The sequence below is a fragment of the Ips typographus genome, linkage group LG11 (assembly GCF_016097725.1).
Source record: "Ips typographus isolate SLU linkage group LG11, UJ_Ityp_2.0, whole genome shotgun sequence".
NCBI lineage: Eukaryota > Metazoa > Arthropoda > Insecta > Coleoptera > Curculionidae > Ips > Ips typographus.
The window spans coordinates 665624-684937 of record NC_138432.1 but is presented as its reverse complement, the minus strand read 5'-3'; the positions used below and the strand labels follow the sequence as shown (position 1 = coordinate 684937).

The following is a 19314-nucleotide window of genomic DNA, read 5'->3' as shown; positions in this document are numbered from 1 at the left end:
CGTAGAGAGTGTTCCATGGGCGTCCCGCCTGTAGCGGTACTAGCGGCCCTCTTAATCTGGGGGTAAGATTTAGTTAATCATCGCCAGTATACAAATAAAGGAGACATACTTGAACTACGTTTGTTGTTTCTCTTCCTGCGCCACCCCCCAAACGTGACACTATCTCGAACAATTGTTGATATCGACAAGGAAGGCGGCGTCGGATTTACCTGACCTTGACGTTCTTTGTCGTTTTTTGCTTTTAATTCCAGTATGGTATTTTCATGCATTTTTACAGTTTCAAGCAAGGTTTTTACTTTTTCCTTTAATAAATCACAATTTTCATTTAGTATTGCATTTTTTTACTTGGTTTCCTCCACTAGCTCACGCAATAGACAGTTTTCGGTCATCAGGGAAGTCATGCGTGGATCCGAATGGTCCGATGCAGTTTTGAGGTTAGAGGTGTCACCGGATTGGTTTTGAGGTTCATGACGACACACGGCATTTTTAGCCCGCGCAGACTGGACCAAACAACTAGGGTGAAATAACTCGTCACATTTTATGCACTTCACTGAATTTACAACATCCTTTTTACAGTGTTTACACTTAAAATCATTAGAAGGACTCTCAAGCAAAACATCATTGGCGGCCATCTTGTCCCTATTCTCTGAACTTTCTGCACTGAATTTTCTTAATTTGATATCTGGGTTTACTTTTTGTCTTTTTTTTAAAGCCGAATTCAATAACTTTGGGATGTCCATATATCAATATCTTTGACAAGACTTCCAACAGACTCTTTCATGATTTGTCAGTATCTCCACGACTGAAAGTCCACCCCCAGTTAACTCTTCGCTCTGCGAAGTGAATTCTCCTTGCTTTTGCCTTGACTCTGGACTCCCATTCATCAAAAACCTATAAAAGAAGGTATCCTGACCCTGAAAATATTGCTAAACACATAGTACAAATTTACTCGTTTCCAATTTTCCATAGTTCTTTTTGGACTGCAATTTTCTTGATTTAATTGGAGACAAAAATCTTTAAATGCTCCTTCATTTTGTGAAAACTGTTTTTTATACTGCAGGTACATTTTCAATTGTAGAAGACTGGTCCTTGCTTTCTTGTCTGCTACAAAGTTTAATGTATCATACTTATTTATTCCAAAACGTGCTTACATTTAAAATAACCTGGATAAGCAAAATTTGTATTTATTTTTAGCAAGGGTTATTAGACCAAGCAAAAGCACTGGATTAAAATAAAATAAATAAAAACTGCAACAAATATGTTATATAATTTATTTTGAACTTAATTGAAACTTTATTTTATTTATGTTTTCATATTGTTGCAAAGCGAACTTTTGATTATTAGTTAGGATTTCTTTAGTTATTTGTTGTTACCCCTGTATGTTACGTTGCTTTGTTTACGTTCTACATTCTTTTGTCTGTGTTCTAGAAAATCCTGGCTCCGTTGCTTATATAGAGAGAGATTTATGTTATAACTTAATGAGTGTGAGAGAGAAAGTCAATTTCATGAATATTTGGGAACTTTCTAGAAACCATGGAAGCCTATACAGGGTAATTCAAATTCGACCCTCACCATTGGGATCTCAGAAACCATAAGAGATACGAGAAAGCTTAAATTGGGGCAAAGTTGCGCAATTTAAAGCTCAACCAAATGCTGTTTTAAAAATTTTGATTTTCCGAGTACTTCCGAAGATATCCGAAAAAAACTGAAAATTTGATTTTTTGTTTTTATTTATTTCTAACCTTATTTGAAGAGATATCCCAAAACTAAAAGCATCTTTTCATTGCCACTTTTTCCTAGCTATTCGATGATGGATTCAAATTTGCCACACGACGTTTCGTTTTCTGTCAGTCATCATCAACTTTCTTTTTTTTTATGGGCGCCATATTGGATTTTTAGCCCACCAAATAGTACGTTTTATTCTGATTTTAGTGATGTATCATAACTTATGATTTGCTTCATAAATAACAAAATAATTCAATAAAAACTATTTTTACTTTAGATATTGGCTTTGAGTTAATGGGCCGTTTTAAAAAATGTCATTATTTGACAGTACTTGTCAAACACGATAATTCGGACGATCATTAGATCGTCAATCATAGTTAAAAATGTATCTAGAAAAGAAACCCCCGCAGAAAATGTTATTATTATACAAGCATTGCTGAACTATTTAGGTTAATCAGAAAAACAGATTTGTTAGCATTATCTCTAACTTAAAAGGCTTATTTATGTTTCCAAGAGAAAGATCATCATTTTAGGAACTTAATTTTTTGCCAAGTTTCAATTTTTTATAATGTTAAGTGCAAGTTTATAGTTATTTATACAGTAAGTGACAAACCATTTTTTATTCATTCATATTTATTCGAGTGAGTAAACCGGTTTAAGTCACGTGTCTTATACAGTATTTTATTAAATTTCGACTTCTTATATTTAAAAAAAAAAACTAAAATTACAGTTCTATTAAATTTGCACCGCGCCCCGTAGATGTAACATTGATGTTTGTTTGTTTACATCTGTAAATAGGCGAATGTCATTCAGAGTAATTTAATAGTTATTTATACAGCAAGTGACTTAAACCATTTTTTATTCACGAAAAGAACGACTAGGTCCACAACCGGTTTAAGTCACGTGTACACCTTTGTGACTAAGTATGTTCAGGCCAATTGCGTGTGACAAGTACTACCAAGTAATCTTCATAAAACGGCTCATTCACTGAAAGGTAACAAAGATAAAATCTCTAAAAGCTCTAATGATCGTCCGAATTATCGTGTTTGACAAGTACTGTCAAATAATGACATTTTTTAAAACGGCCCATTAACTCAAAGCCAATAACTAAAGTAAAAATAGTTTTTATTGAATTATTTTGTTATTTATGAAGCAAATCATAAGTTATTATACATCACTAAAATCAGAATAAAACGTACTATTTGGTGGGCTAAAAATCCAATATGGCGCCCATAAGAAAAAAGAAAGTTGATGATGGCTGCCAAAAAACGAAACGTCGTGTGGCAAATTTGAATCCATCATCGAATAGCTGAGAAAAAGTGGCAATGAAAAGGTACTTTTAGTTTTGGAATATCTCTTCAAATAAGATTAGAAATAAATAAAAACAAAAAATCAAATTTTCATTTTTTTTCGGATATCTTTGGAAGTACTCGGAAAATCGAAATTTTTAAAACAGCATTTGGTAGAGCTTTACATTGCGCAACTTTGCCCCAATTTAAACTTTCTCGTATCTCTTATAGTTTCCGAGATCCCAATGGTGAGGGTCGAATTTGAATTACCCTGTATAAGCAGCTGAACCAGGCCTGGTTAGTTAGTTGTTGAGTTGATGGTAGTAGTGAAGTCGAAGTTGTCAGATAACGAGGTTAAGTGTCAGTGTCAGTTTATTGTTTTGTAAACAATATACAGTGTTGTACAAGAAGTGTGTCATTAAGGAGTACGACGGTACATTTGGTGTCAGAAGTGGGATTGGAGAATCAAAGAAGAGATCCAGAGGAAGACAGAATAAACCGACAAAAGCAGGTGTGTTGAATGCCTGTGAGTACACGACAACAAAGCGCCAAAATGGATGAAGGAATGAAACAACTTATGGAGATGATTCAAGCAATGAAAGCAAGCCAAGACCAAAAGTTCGAAGAAATGAAAGCAAGCCAAATAAGTCAAGAGCAGTTCGAGGAGTTAAAAGCAAGCCAAATAAGTCAAGAGCAGTTCAAAGCAAGCCAAGACCAAATTAAAGACCAGTTTCAACGACAAGATGAAAAATTAGACCGAGTAATAAATGAAATAAAAGGAGAAATGGACAACAGGATGGAAATTTTGGAAGAAAAGGTAAATGAGAGGATAAGCGGTATGGAGGAGACCGTTCAGACCTTGCGAGAGGAATTTGACAAACTACAGGAAAAGTCTTCAAAGCCAACCGTAGTCGCCAGTTCTAGTGTCTGCTCAAATATTAAGCCACCAGTTTTCGACGGTAAGACCTCATGGCAGGTTTACAAAAAACAGTTTGAGGCTGCCGCAGAGGCCAACAATTGGACATCAAGTGACAAAGCCACTGCCTTGGTTTTGTCACTTCGAGAAGAAGCACTGGAGGTTTTGCAGACTTTGGACGAGAGCCAGTACAAAAACTACGAGGACTTAATCCAACATTTAGAGATGAGATTTGGAAATAAGCACCTAGAACAAGTATACGAAGCTCAGTTGTCTAGTAGGACCCAAAGAAGCACGGAAACACTTCAACAGTATGAAGCTGACATTGCTCGATTAGTTTGTCTGGCCTATCCAACGGTCTCTCAAGACATTAGAGAGCGAATGGCAGTACGGGCTTTTGTACGAGGTCTTAAAGATTGTGACACAGAGCAAGCAATACGATTAGCGAGATGCCAAACATTGCATGATGCTCTTGCCTACGCTTTGGAGTTTGAGGCGGTCAAGCAAGTATCACGCGGACATACTCGAGTGCGTCAAGTCAGAAGCCTTACACCGGAACCGAGAAACCGATCTTCCAATTCAGATCACACAATCACTCAGTCAGACTTGAATCGTCAGCTGGAGACATTTCGAAAAGAACTAATGGGAGCGTTAAACAGAAGAAGTCAGAACAACCGAAACGCTCAAACCACCACGTTTACTCGGTCATTGGAATGCTGGAACTGTGGAGAAAAGGGGCACATTCAATCGCAGTGCCGCAAACCTAGAAGAATGCAGAACCAGGAAAACGAAGAGTAGCCAGTTTTCCGGGGCAAAAGCTGGCTACGCAACACTGTCAAGCCCCACCAACCATAATCAAAGTAGCCCGTCTTCAGCACGAAAACACCAGCTTAATAGTGACCGGTAAGATTTGCGGCCGGGATTGCCAAATGGTTGTTGATACCGGTTTTTGCCATACTATCGTAAGGCCGGACATGGTGAAACACTGCAGGACTAGCGACACTGGTACAAAGTTTATATTGGAAACTGCCGCTGGTGAGTCAATGCCTTTTCTGGGAATCCATGAAGCTGAAGTGAAGCTTGCGCGGCATGTCTTCAACCATACCGTTTTTGTGGCCAACATAACTGATGACGTCTTAATGGGCTTAGATCTTATGGAGCAACACAAGTTCCAGCTGGATTTGGAGAATAGACTGATCAAGACTGGACAAGACGAGATTGTTATGATGACACCCGAACAAGATATGCGTGTGAGGAAAGTCACGTTGCAAGAAGATGTCAACTTACCTGCAAGATCAGAGACCATCGTTAAAGTTAATTTGGATAAAAAAACGGAATTGAGCAAACTTCAGCTGATAGAACCGAGTTATGAAGAGGAAGATGATGCTGTGAAGAAGGGAGTTCTTGTAGCCCGCACCCTAGTCCAGCAGAAAAAACGGCCAAGCATACGTAAAAGTCGCCAATTTGAAAGATTGTGGTCAAAGATTAAAAAAAGGCGATATAATAGCCAAATCCGAACCAGTACTTATGGTGACTAAGGAGTCGCACGAAACAAAACCAAACCCCGACAGTGACCTTCCTGAGTGTTTGGTGCACTTAATGAAAAGACGAGCTCAATTTTGACTGATCAAGAAAAACAGACTTTTGGCCGTTTGCTTCACGACTACAAGGACGTGTTCGCCTTAAATGAAACGGATTTGGGAAGAACTCATTTAGTGAGGCATAAAATTGAAACAGGGGATTATTTGCCCATTAAGCAGAGACCCAGACGACTCCCATTGGCTAAGCAGGCAGAAGTGGAAAATCTTATACAGGACATGGCGGTTCGCAGCGTCATTGAGCCATCCACCAGCCCTTGGAGTTCTCCTGTGGTACTTGTTACTAAGAAAGATGGGTCGACAAGATTCTGCGTGGACTATAGAAGACTAAATGAAGTTACTAAGAAAGACAGTTATCCCTTGCCCAGAATAGATGACACCATAGACACTCTGGCTAACGCAAAGTGGTTTTCCACCTTGGATCTAAAAAGTGGATACTGGCAAGTGGAGATGGATCAACGGGACAAAGAGAAATCTGCCTTCTCAACTGGAACTGGCTTGTGGCATTTTAACGTCATGCCTTTTGGACTTTGCAATGCTCCGGCAACCTTCGAAAGATTAATGAAAACTGTTCTACGAGGATTGACTTGGAAAACCTGTCTTGTTTATTTAGACGACATCATTATTATGGGCAAAACATTTGAAGAACACCTGCAAAACGTTGAAGAAATCTTCAAGAAGTTCAGAGGGGCAAACCTGAAATTAAATCCGAAGAACTGCAGCTTTTTCCAAGAAGAAGTCGAATATTTGGGACACGTTATATCGTCAAAAGGAGTAAAAACCGACCCGAAGAAAACTGAAGCTGTAAAAAATTGGCCTGTTCCGAAAGACAAGCACGAATTAAGAAGTTTTCTGGGATTGTGTTCCTATTACAGAAGGTTTGTTCGTGGATTTGCTGATATAGCCAGACCCCTACACAAATTGACGGAGAATAACCAGCCCTTCGAATGGACTACAACATGTCAGGAAGCCATGGAAGAACTGAAAGTAACCCTTTGTTCTCCACCAGTTTTGGCTTTTCCACGATCTGGGGAAGAGTTTATTGTGGACGCAGATGCTAGTAATATTGGTTTAGGCGGAGTTTTATCTCAAATCCAAGATGGTGAAGAACGAGTGATCGCCTATTTCAGCAAATCACTATCAAAGCCAGAGAGAAATTATTGCGTAACCAGGAAGGAGCTGTTAGCCGTAGTGAAAACAGTCGAGCAGTTTCACAAATACCTGTACGGACAACGATTCAGACTAAGGACGGACCATGCCTCTCTGAAATGGCTATTTCAATTCAAAAATCCAGAAGGACAAATAGCTCGATGGTTGCAAAGACTTCAAGAATATGACTTCCAGATTGAACACAGAAAGGGACGTTTGCACGGAAACGCGGACGCAGTGTCACGAAGACCTTGTGTGGAAGGTTGCAATCACTGTAAACGCCTGGAGATAGCTGAATTTGGAAAGCCTTGTCGAAGGATCGCTCTGAAAAATGACATCGCATGGGATCGGGAAAACTTGGCTGCCGATCAACGAGAAGACCCCGATTTAGGACAGATAATTAACTGGAAAGAGCGTGGAGAAAGACCAAATTGGGAGGAGATTTCCGCTAAGTCTCCAACATTAAAGGGATATTGGGCATTATGGGAGTCCCTTATTATTGATGGAGATTTACTAAAAAGAAAATGGGAAAGTCCGGATGGGAAAGAAGAACGACCCCAGGTAGTTCTGCCAAGAAACCGAGTTAGTGACGTACTGAAAGAAGCCCATAGTGGAATTGGTGGAGGGCACTTTGGCATCAACAAACGTTAAATGAAGTTAGGGAAAGGTTCTATTGGCTACAAAGCCGCTCAGATGTAGAAGATTGGTGTCGGCGTTGCGCAGACTGTTTCAGTAGCAAGGGTCCCAAAACTCGGAGCCGAGGATGTATGAAGCAGTATAATGTCGGAGCTCCGTTTGAGAGGATTGCCGTTGATGTAGCTGGACCTTTTCCCAAAACTAATTCCGGAAATCGCTATGTCTTGGTCGCAATGGACTACTTCAGTAAATGGCCAGAAGTGTACGCAATACCAAACCAGGAAGCCGCTACTGTAGCAGAAGTTCTGGTTGACAACTTCTTCTGCAGATTTGGGAAGTACCGAGGGAGCTGCATTCGGATCAAGGGCGTAATTTCGAATCGGCAGTATTCACGGAAGTGTGTGACCGATTGGGAATTAAGAAAACCAGAACTACTCCATTACACCCACAGTCAGACGGAATAGTGGAACGTTTCAACCGGACACTAGACAAGTACCTAAGGACAGTCGTCGATAACAATCAGACAGATTGGGATCAGCACATTCCGTTGTTCCTGATGGCTTATCGATCGGCAGTACATGATTCCACTGGCAAAACACCAGCTAGTGTTGTCTTTGGAAGGGAGCTTCGATTGACAATGGATCTTCTTTTTGGACGACCGGAAGAACCCCCAGCCTCTTGTGATAGCTATTCAGAAAAATTGGCGCAACGCTTGCACGTGATCCATGAGGAAGTCCGGCAGAAGTTGAAATTTGCAAGCGACCGACTAAAGACAAGATATGACAAAAGGGCCAACAGCAGCGGAGTCCAAGCCGGCGATCAGGTCTGGTTATACAATCCTGCTCGAAAGAAAGGAAAGTCACCGAAGCTACAGAGGTCATGGGAGGGACCCTACGACGTCATAAAGCGTCTGAACGACGTCGTCTACAGAATACAGCGAGGACATCGGGCGAAAATGAAAATAGTTCACCTGGATCGACTTGCACCTTACCGACCACCCAAAGCTGGTGAAGTTGATGATCGGGACGATCAACTCTAGGAGGGGGGCAGTGTTGCAAAGCGAACTTTTGATTATTAGTTAGGATTTCTTTAGTTATTTGTTGTTACCCCTGTATGTTACGTTGCTTTGTTTACGTTCTACATTCTTTTGTCTGTGTTCTAGAAAATCCTGGCTCCGTTGCTTATATAGAGAGAGATTTATGTTATAACTTAATGAGTGTGAGAGAGAAGGTCAATTTCATGAATATTTGGGAACTTTCTAGAAACCATGGAAGCCTATATAAGCAGCTGAACCAGGCCTGGTTAGTTAGTTGTTGAGTTGATGGTAGTAGTGAAGTCGAAGTTGTCAGATAACGAGGTTAAGTGTCAGTGTCAGTTTATTGTTTTGTAAACAATATACAGTGTTGTACAAGAAGTGTGTCATTAAGGAGTACGACGGTACAATATTTTACTCTCTCGGATGGCATCAGCTAAATTGTTTATCGATTCAGCTACTGCCAGAATGGAGTTTAATATTTCTTTTAATCCAGTATTTGTTGATTGAATGTGTTCTTCTAAAAGAGCTGGAAAATAAATTCTAACTGTTAGAAACTAGCAGATAATTTAAGTGTTACTGCAGCCTGAATAATAATGTTTTAATGGTTAAGTTGTTTTTTATCAGCCTAGCTACTTACATTTTGTATTTTTCATAGACGATAAACATATCTTTTTGCTGCCAAACATCTTTCTTTTTCTACCTTCATTGGATCCATTTTCTTCCTTCATTGGATTTAAGGAATTTTCAAAACACTCTGAAGCCTCATTTCTATCTTTATCTTCAAGTATCTGATTACTGACTGAATTATTTATAATTTCTGTAGTTATTGCAAACGCTTTTGATGTAATGGTGTCTTTCCTATGGTTCCCTTCAAAAACATAAATAATTTGTTTTTAGTTTAGTTTTAGTTAGATGCAACACTATCATGCATGTACACATTTTACAAAGTCATACTATTATTTATAAAGTGCTTAACATACTAACAAAACAGACCCTCTTGACCAAAAAAAGGGTAATTCTTAATATCGCTAAAAAATCCTCTACGAAATCATAAACTTGATATCAAAGTTGCAAAGAAGTCAACTTAATTCTAATTGATTCTTTAAGAGACAGGCTAGTGTGTTGAGCCCTTTAAATCAAATAGACTCTTTGACTTATTCTCTATGTTAGTAATGACATCCAGCATTAAACAAAAATTTTATTCTACTACTAACATTAAATCACAAAAACTTATAAAACTCACCAGCCACTGCAATACCTAGTAATTCGGGTATTTCTTGGATTCCACCAGGGAAAATATAAAGTCCAGTTAAATTGACACATTTTTTTTCTACATCAGATAGTTCCGCATTATTCCGAATTTTTGCTTTTATGTGGGATTTGCATTCAATGAAGGCCTAAAATTTCATAGTCTATTTTACTAATAGGCTCTATAATATAAATGAATCAGACAGATACAATACAATACAGGTACATGTGAAATTGCAATAAAAGTCTTAACTACTGTAAATTATATACCTTTTTCCATTGTTCACCAGTTTTTTGGGTACCTCCAATAGAATTTATAGCCTTTGCAGCTTTTTCCCAAGATTGTCTTTTGAAATCTGGGGTACCTTTTCCCCACTTTAAAACCTCAGAACTTTCTACCTCAGTTAGAAGTTGAATATATTGCTGTCTTGCGGCTTTCTTAGACATATCTAAAATTGACTTAAAAATTAAGTTTGGTACTTTATCCTAATTTTGAATTAAGTACTTACCGTTGCCGGAAAAAAAAAATCTGAAAAAACACCTGTGACGGTGTTGCCTACCGTCTCGTTCCTTTCTTTACTCGGAGTAGGTTAGTGTCGAAGTATCTGTCCGTGTTGGGCAAGATAATAATGACAGACGACTTCCTTCCTTCCTTCCTGAATCCCCTATCCAACTAGGGGAATATGGCTTCTGCTCCCTATAAGGGGCAATTTGCCAGGGGTTTTCTTTCTGTCCAGGATTTGTCTGACTCTAGGTCATCCCCAGACGGGCCTCTTGGTGCTGATTTTTCCGCTTTTCGGGTGAACTCGACACGCGGTTGACTATTCCACGCGCTAGCCCAGAACCGAATGTTGTTATTATTTTAACTTCTTTTAAAAGTTCTAAAAATCGCTTAAAGGCACGATCCGAGCAAAAGATGTAGTCCTTCCTCGTGGAAACTATAACCGTCACTGTCACATCCACGTGGTCTTCTCCTAGGTTTTCACCCTTTCCGCCTTTTGGAAGTGCACCGCACAAGACAAATCCCCGTAGACTTTTAGGAATCGACGTTTCCACTTAGAGCTCCCACTATCTCCACTCGACCGGCTGCGGAGTTCGGTCGTCAACTTCAAATTTCTCTGAGCACCGTTTCAAGAAACGTGGTTTCTTAGCGACAAAAAACTGGCACCCACGAAACAGACGTGCGATACGTTTCAAGTTGAAAACCGGACTCGACAGACGACTTAGGTTATTTTTTATTTGACATTGCACATTTTTCCCGGTTATTTGAGAATAAAGACAGTGTCGGGCAATGTGAACAAAATGGTTGTCGGTTATCGTGCTAGTTCCTAGTTTTTTCGGTTTTTTCTCATATCACGGCGGTGTATTTAGTCTTAAGCATGCTGGAAATTTTCCATTAATGGCAGACTATCAACAAGCAATGATAAATGCAATTCGGTTATTCAAAAAGCAAAATGGTGGTGTTTTATTGATAGTGACGACCATCCGTTCCCCACATGGTCACGTGCTCAATATCCAACGCACACCACACACCAAAATCCGTTTAAAATTACATAATTTGTAAGGTTAGGTCGGTACTGCTCCGTCTGGTTTGGTCTGGCCATAACACAAATGCAATGTTGCCATAGTAAAGCTTGAAATTTTATCAATCAATTGTTACTAATAGTAGTGATCAATTTTCATTGAAATTATTTCAATATTGATATTAAGTCAATGGATTTACGGCATAAAGCTGAATATCTACGTATCAAGTACTATGATTGTAAAGAAAACATCTTTGTGCTGCTGCTATGTTTTTTTTTAAACAATAAATCCAATACTTAATAAATCTAAATTTTTAGATATTTCGTTTCGTAGAACTTACCCCTTCCTATAAATACCATCTCAGAAGAATGTAATGCCTCCACTCTGTGAAGATGGACTACTTTAATGAAGAGAGAGAATCAAATAGTAATAGAAAACCACGGACAACGCCTGTAATCCCTTGGGTGCATATTGTGCACTCGTGCATCCACTGTGACGTCACCCGGCGTAACGCATTGAGGAAAGAAGTTCTGCTGATAGACCATCTTGGATCTGTTATGATGTCAAATGCCAACTTGTCACTTTGCTGTGGTTTTGTTTTTTTTGTTGTGTCAAAAAAATTTACATGCAGCTGAAATAATTATTGTATTTTTTATTACAATAATCCAATAATTGGGGAAGATTATTCACTAAATTCAAGTAAATGTATATTTTTCAATGGTGATAATGCATACAACGCCTGCTAGCCCAGGTAAGATTACAATCGCAATTTCGTACCTAACCTGAAAAAAACTCTGCTGATGCATCTTTGTATACATTACTAAAATTGTCTAGTCTGAGAATTTTTTAAGGGTGGTTCAACTAACAAATTGGGCCCCTTTCGCAGATCTGTATACCTGTATATGCTGAATACTTCACTACTTTTCCATGTGGATGAGAAAATATAACTTTTATGAAGAAATTGACCTAAGCGAAGAACAAATTACCCACTAAGAAGATTGCAACATATCAATCAAGTTGAAGAGTGAAATTGTGTGCAATGGGTTTACTACTTACATTAGAACAGTGAATAAAAAAGCAAGGTTTAAGGTCAGTATATTGATTTTATTTAAATTAACATTCAAATGAAAACTAATGCATTTTTTCATTATTGTTTTATGTTTAATAATTATCATTATACACTTTAGTAAACAACATTGCTCAACATTAAGTTAATATGTATTATACAATGTCTTTGTAAAGTATGTACTGCATAAATTTGATGAACTGGAAGGGACTTAAGCCTAGTTTATAAAACAAAATTTAATTTTAGTTATAGTATTAATATTAGGACTAAGAATAGAATCAATGCTTATGACCCAAAGAGTTTGTAAACAAAAATAATTAATTTTTAGTGTTAGTAATAACTGAATTCACTTAAAAACTAAATTTTTTTTATGGCTAATACTAAAATTAAATCTTTTTGGCCTTTTTGGAACTGCAGTTTGGTTAACCTGGCATTGACAGATAAATATTATCACAAAAGTGATAGTTTTTAGGTACATTATTTTATTAACTTTTTTGTTTTTGTTTTGGTTCCAGCTTAAAGAAAAAGGATTGCAGCTACAAGCTACAACTTTTTATTTAATATTTACTATTTATGTACTGGCACTTGTCAGTCTATATGTTATGTAATAACCTACATACACTTATCATTTATAATCACCTTCAATTTTTACAGTGAATACTAATACTTGAACTAAATTTCTCAAACTGGTACACCCACTCAATAAAAAGGGCTGTACTTTTTCGAAAAACACTTGGAACCTTGTTTTTATAGGATGTTTTGGATTCTACCAACAATTCTTAACATATTTCATGCAACATAGTCCATACTGATATTCAATTGTTTTTAAACAAATGTCAAATACACTTTTCAAAATTATAAGTCCTCAAAACTTTTACGTAAAAAAATTAAAATCAGCTATTCAAAATGAACTCTATGGACTGTTACAATAACCAAGACGGTTATTATCTTTTTACATTTTTTTTTAAATGTCATACATAATTTTTGAAGATGTTAATCTGACTTTTGGAAAATTATTGTTTCAAATTATCAATATTTACAGGACAATTGTGGTACAAGTTGCATAGAACAATACTTAGAATTGGTTGTTTCTAGAATCCAAATTATAGAATAATAAAGAAGTGTTGCCATTTTGAAAGATTAAAAATATTTTAAATACCCAGTTTTTGGGCCCTGTATAATTTCAATTCGTACAACACAAGCAGCGGTTAATAAAATTAGAACATAGGGGTTCGAGAATTTTTGTGAAAAGGTAGTCTTTTTAATTTATTGAACTTAGTATGCATGTTACAAAAGCACTGTATGTAGTGTTATCTAAATGCATGTTTGAAGGAACAGTAATAATCTAATTCATATAAGTGTCAATTTCTTCAGATCAAATGATGGCTACGAAGTTACTTACATGGTACAACATTTGCTTATCTAGTACAATAATTGTAAAGCAAACATACAGGGTTGTACAAACTCAATGCATTGGCATTCTATCTCAGAAAGTATAGTGATAGAGATTTAGTTAAATGGAGGCAAAGTTGCGCATTTTATTGATAATAATTTGGTAAAAAAAAATTCAAAAAAGTTTTATTACATCCGGAGATATCCGACAAAAACCGGGAAGAAACTCAAATTTCTGGTTTATTTTTTTTACCACTTTAATCAATGGCACCCTTCCGGGGGCGCTTTTTTATGCTCTTCAAGAAAATAGTTTTAGGTTTTAGCTCCGACATTTCTTTTTTTAAATACCAACATCAACTTCAAATTTTCAAATACGGACCTCAACTTTTTATTTCATTTTTCAGTAGCCACAGACCTTCTGAAACTAATAATGTGTCACACTTCAAAAAAATATACCTAGTGTTCCTACTCGTATTATGTATTTGGTATTTTAAGATTTAAAAAAAAATTAAGCAATTGAAATTGATATGTTGTCATAACGAGTAGATAATTTAGTTTTATATAATTACTCAAATCAATACAGCAATTAGAATTAGAATCAAAAAAATTCATTATTGATGTTCAGCAAGCAGCATGGAATAACACCCCAGAAATAAGAAGAAGAACCGCTGGAATAAACTATCCCAAGGAAATACGCGATCTTATAAAAGAGAAGAGGAGAGCTAGAAAAGAGTGGCAAAAGTCCAGAACGAGAGAAAATAAACTGTACTAAACAACCTAACGCAACAATTAAAGAGGGAAATTCAAGAAATTAAAAAATGAGACAATAAACAAGTACCTTAGGGAACTAACTGATGATCAGAACTCAGATTATTCACTCTGGAAAGCCGCTAAAAGATTAAATCAGACCAATAAAATCAATACCTCCAATTCGAGAAGAGAGTGGCATCTGGGCTAGAACCAACAAACAAAAAGCTGCTCTATTTGCCACTTACCTGCAAAATATTTTCCAACCAAAACGAGAAACAAGCAGAATGTCCTCAAACAGAAACAACACAAAAAGTTTAGAAATAAAATTAGTAACCACCAAAGGAGGTAATCAAAGAAATAAAAGAAAAACATAAACTCCAAAAAAGCTCCAGGTTATGATTTAATTACGGGAGAAATACTTAAGCAACTCCCAAAAAAAGGGGTTATTAAATTACCCATTTAATTAATGCTTCGTTTCGCTTGAAATACGTTCCTATGTTGTGGAAACGGCAGACGTAATTATGATACCAAAACCCGGCAGAACCGTAAACGAAGCTAAATCTTACAGACCCATTTCTCTCCTACCTGTGCTATCAAAATTATGTGAGAAACTTTTCATACAAGGCTGAAGAAAATCATGATGAAAGACAGATGGTCCTGACATCAGTTTGGGTTTCGCAACAAACATTCTACAGTGGATCAAGTACATAGAATAACAGAAATAATTGAAGACTGCCTAGAAAAGAAGGAGATATGCTCCGCCGTCTTTCTAGACGCGCCCAGGCATTTGATAAAGTTTGGCATGATGGCCTCATCAAGAAATTAAAGGTGCTCTTTCCACTGCAGTATACAAAGCTATTAGAATCATATTTAAGTCAAAGAACCTGCAGAATCAAACAAGAGAACGAGTACTCGGAATTAAAATCATAAACGCTGGAGTCCCCCAAGGGCAGTGTCCTTGGACCAGTGCTATACTTGTTATATACTTGCGACATACCTGTACAGACAACATAAAACTAGCAACATTTGCTGACGATACTGCAGTTCTAGCAGTAGGAAATTCCATAGAAGAGACAACTGCCATCTTCAATATGCAGTAATGCCATAAACGCGTGGACTGCACAGTGTCGGATTAAATTAAATGAAAATAAATCTGTTCATATGATTTTACAAATAGAAAAGTAAAACCATCTTTCAGTGCAATTAAACACAATATAATTCCTCGCAAACAAACGACTAAATATTTAGGTCTTAACCTTGATGTCAAGCTTAAATGGAAAGTTCACGTTAAAATGAAAACTGAACAATTAAAACTCAAATATAAAAGCATGTATTGGCTACTGGGAAGAGATTCGCAGCTTTCCATCAAAAACAAACTACTGGTTTACCAGCAGGCCTTAAACCAGTGTGGACATAGTGCCTTCCGTTGTGGGGTTGTACCAAACCAAGCAATTACAATTGCCTACAAGTGTTTCAGAATCGGGTACTAAGGAACATTGTAAATGCACCCTGGTATGTTCGGAATGAGGATCTGCATCGGGAGCTACAGGTGCGGACAGTCAAAGAAGAAATAGCGATAGCAGCCAGGAGACATGAAGAAGACGCCACAACCATCCGAATGTTGAAGCGCTTCAACTGCTAGACAACCAGAACACAGTGAGGAGGCTCAAAAGAACTAAACCGTTTGAGCTTGTGAACCTGTGAAGTGAACTGTGAAAAAGCAGAGTACAGTGCGGGTTAGGCACAACAGTTGACCAGGTGCGAAACACGCGAAAACCTGTGATGGACCGCTGGAATGTCCACAGTTAAATCACTGTAGTAAATTAGGTTATATTTAGGATGCTTGTTAATCTTAAGATTAGGTGCATCACAAAACTTAAAAAAAAAAAAAAAAAAAAAAATATAATTTAATAATTAGGTTCATTGCTCCTTCGAAAAAGAGAGAGAGTTTCTTATGGTACTTTTCATTTACAAAAAATATGTTTTTGGTTAGTTATTTATTTTTCGGATACTCACATGTTTGAATTCGAGGTTGAGTTTTGATGAAACAACTTAATCATATCAACTAAATTTTTACTAATTATGATAACATGAATTTCAAATGCATATTTGAAAAAAAAACAATACCTACCTAAGTACACTAGGTATAATTTTTTGACAAGTGTGGCACATTTTTGGTAGGTTGGTAGCTACTAAAAAAACGAAATCAAAAGTCCCAGTCCGTATTTTAAAATGTTAAGTTGATGATGGTATCTATAAGACGAAACGTTGTATCTAAATACAAACATTATTTCTTAAATAGCATAAATTAATGCCTCCAGAAGGTGCAATTGATTGAATAAAATGAATTCCAAAATAATCAATAATAAAGTGGTAAAAAAATAAAATAGAATTTGATTAATTGTTTTTGTTGGATATCTCCGGATGTAATGAAATTTTTTAAAATTATTTTTTACCAGAATTATTTAGCATTAAAATGTGCAACTTTGCCTCCATTTAACTAAAGCTCGATCAACTATACTTTCTGAGATAGCTATGCTATACATCTAATTTGTAACATCCTGTATTTGTGCAGCTGCAATGTTTTTTTAACAATCCAATACTTAATGAAATTCAATTTTTTGATATTTTGATTATTTGAGCTTACCATTTTCTATAATATGGTATGTCTCAGATGGGAAGTAGTGCGTACATTCTGTGAAAATAGATTTCTAGTTTCTACTATTCAATGTAAAAAATAATATAAAAAGTTTTAAGTGCATATTGTGCATTATTTCAATTTGAGGAGAACAAATTTAGCTGATTAAGCCATGTTTAATCTGTTATGTCAACTAAAGTTCGAATTTGTCACTTTGCTTTTGGTTTTATTTTGTTATGTCAAACAGATTCCCATGCAGTTAAAATAGTTATATTTTTAATTTTAATACAATACTTCAATAATAGTTGAAAATTATACACTAAAATCAAGTAAATGTATATTTTTGAAGGACATAGAGCCTGCTGGTCTAAGTAAGATTACAATGCCAATTTCAAACTTCCTAGGTATTTAACCCTGCTGATGCATCATTAATACACATTTTTCTCGTCTGGTATTTTTTAAGTATACTTCAAGTAGCAAATTAGGCCTATCTTACAGATCTGTATCTCGTATATGCTGAATACTTCACTACTTTATCATGTGGGTGAGAAAGCATAACTTTTATAAAGAAATTGACTTAAACTCAAATTAGACTCAAATTACCCACTAAGAAGTACTACATTAGAACAGTGCATAAAAGAGCAAGTTTTAATGTTAGTTAACTATTTTTACTGAAATTGACATTAAAATGAAAAGCATTGCAGTTTTCATTATTGTTTTACGTTAACACAAAAATCTCAACAATAATCATCATTATTTACTTTGGTAAATTGCATTATTGAACGTCAAATCAATATGTATTATATTTAGTGTCATCTAAAAGCATGTTTAAAGTAATAGTAATAATGAGGTAGTTTGCAGTGAGTACAAATGATGAATTCAAGACACCGCTTGTATGAAACATTTTCTATCCTATCTTATGAGTACTATGATTATAAAGCAAACACCTTTGTGTAGTTGCAGTGTTTTTAAAACCAAGTAAATTCTTCTGAATTTTTAGATAATTTGATTATTCAAGCTATTCCCTTTCTATAAATAATATATCAGATAGACAGGAATTAACAATAAAGGTGATTTGATTATTTTTATTAGAGTAAACTATTTGGGTAGCTACAAAAAGTATCTTGTAAAGCTGTGACAGTCCAAATTTTCTTTGTTTTCTAATGTAACACCCTGTATATTATTGAATTTTTGAATTTACTCATTGATTGATTGATCAGGAAGACTTGTTACATCTAGCGCGCACCGTTTTGTGATCTTTGTTTTTTATAAGCTATGTGATAATGTCAGTTTAATTTAAGCTGGGCAATTTTTTTGTTTTGACTATGCATTGTTTTGACTTGTTTTGACTATGCAGGGTGGTGCATAAATTCGTGGCAGATAAAATATTGGTATTTTTAAATAGAACCACATTTTTTAATACATTTTAAATTCTACATTTAATTCTAAAACTTACAAATTCGATGCATTAGCATTGCCATCTCAGAAACTATTGTTGATAGAGCTTTAATTAAATGGAGGCAACGTTGCGCATTTTATTACTAAATAATTTGGTAAAAAAAATTTATAAATTTTTTATTACATCCGAAGTAAATTCCAAAATAATCATTAATAAAGTGGTAAAAAACAAATAGAAATTTGACTTTTTCGGTTTTTGTCGGAAACCTCCGGATGTAATGAACAGTTTTTGATTTTTTTTAGGTATTCAGCTGAAATCAATTAAAACACGTTGACGTTTTTTATGTTCTTGTCGTAATATATTTTCTTTGTTTCAGATATTCTCCCGGTGAAGCGAGATGCTTAAAAAGTCGTACAGGGGAACGCTGAAATTCTTATTTATTTTTCTAATAACTAAAGGTTGGGGCGCGGGGTTTTGGGTAGTTTTATTTTCTATTTCGATTTGCTGTTATGTCATATGCAGCTTTTTCCTATCCGCAATATCTGGCCGCATAATTTTTATTTAATGTCCGACTATATGGTGATGTATTTGAAAAATTGTCATTTTCCCACGCATGGCGAACTGAGTAACTGTGCAGAAGTTGACATTGGAATTGAACCAGACCAGCAATCAGTCATTAATATCTATCAAACGTACAATTTATTTTCCAACTGATTAATATCCTACAGCAAAATTAACTTTTTGTGTCTTCCCAGTTCCGATTTATATCGAAGAATCAACCTTTTATTGTAAAGTTTGCGTGTGGAACCAAACTAAGTAAAAAGTGAATTGACTAAGTTTAATTTAGTTAAGTGCAGTGAAAAGTAATAGTACAATTAACATGTGAATAAAAGCAATTAACAACAACTGAACTAATCTAATCTAGACCTAATAAGAGAGAGCCGCCAA

The 19314-nt window shown here is 36.0% G+C and overlaps 1 long non-coding RNA gene across 1 annotated transcript in view; it reads left to right on the top strand.

Annotated features, from left to right (window-relative positions):
- LOC145735592 (uncharacterized) overlaps positions 1-19272 on the top strand; it is a 79251-nt gene extending 59979 nt beyond the window's left edge. The window contains exon 2 of the long non-coding RNA XR_014179704.1: positions 18743-19272. This is a non-coding gene — a long non-coding RNA (uncharacterized LOC145735592). The remainder of the gene's footprint in view (positions 1-18742) is intronic.
- Positions 19273-19314: the final 42 nt, after the last annotated feature.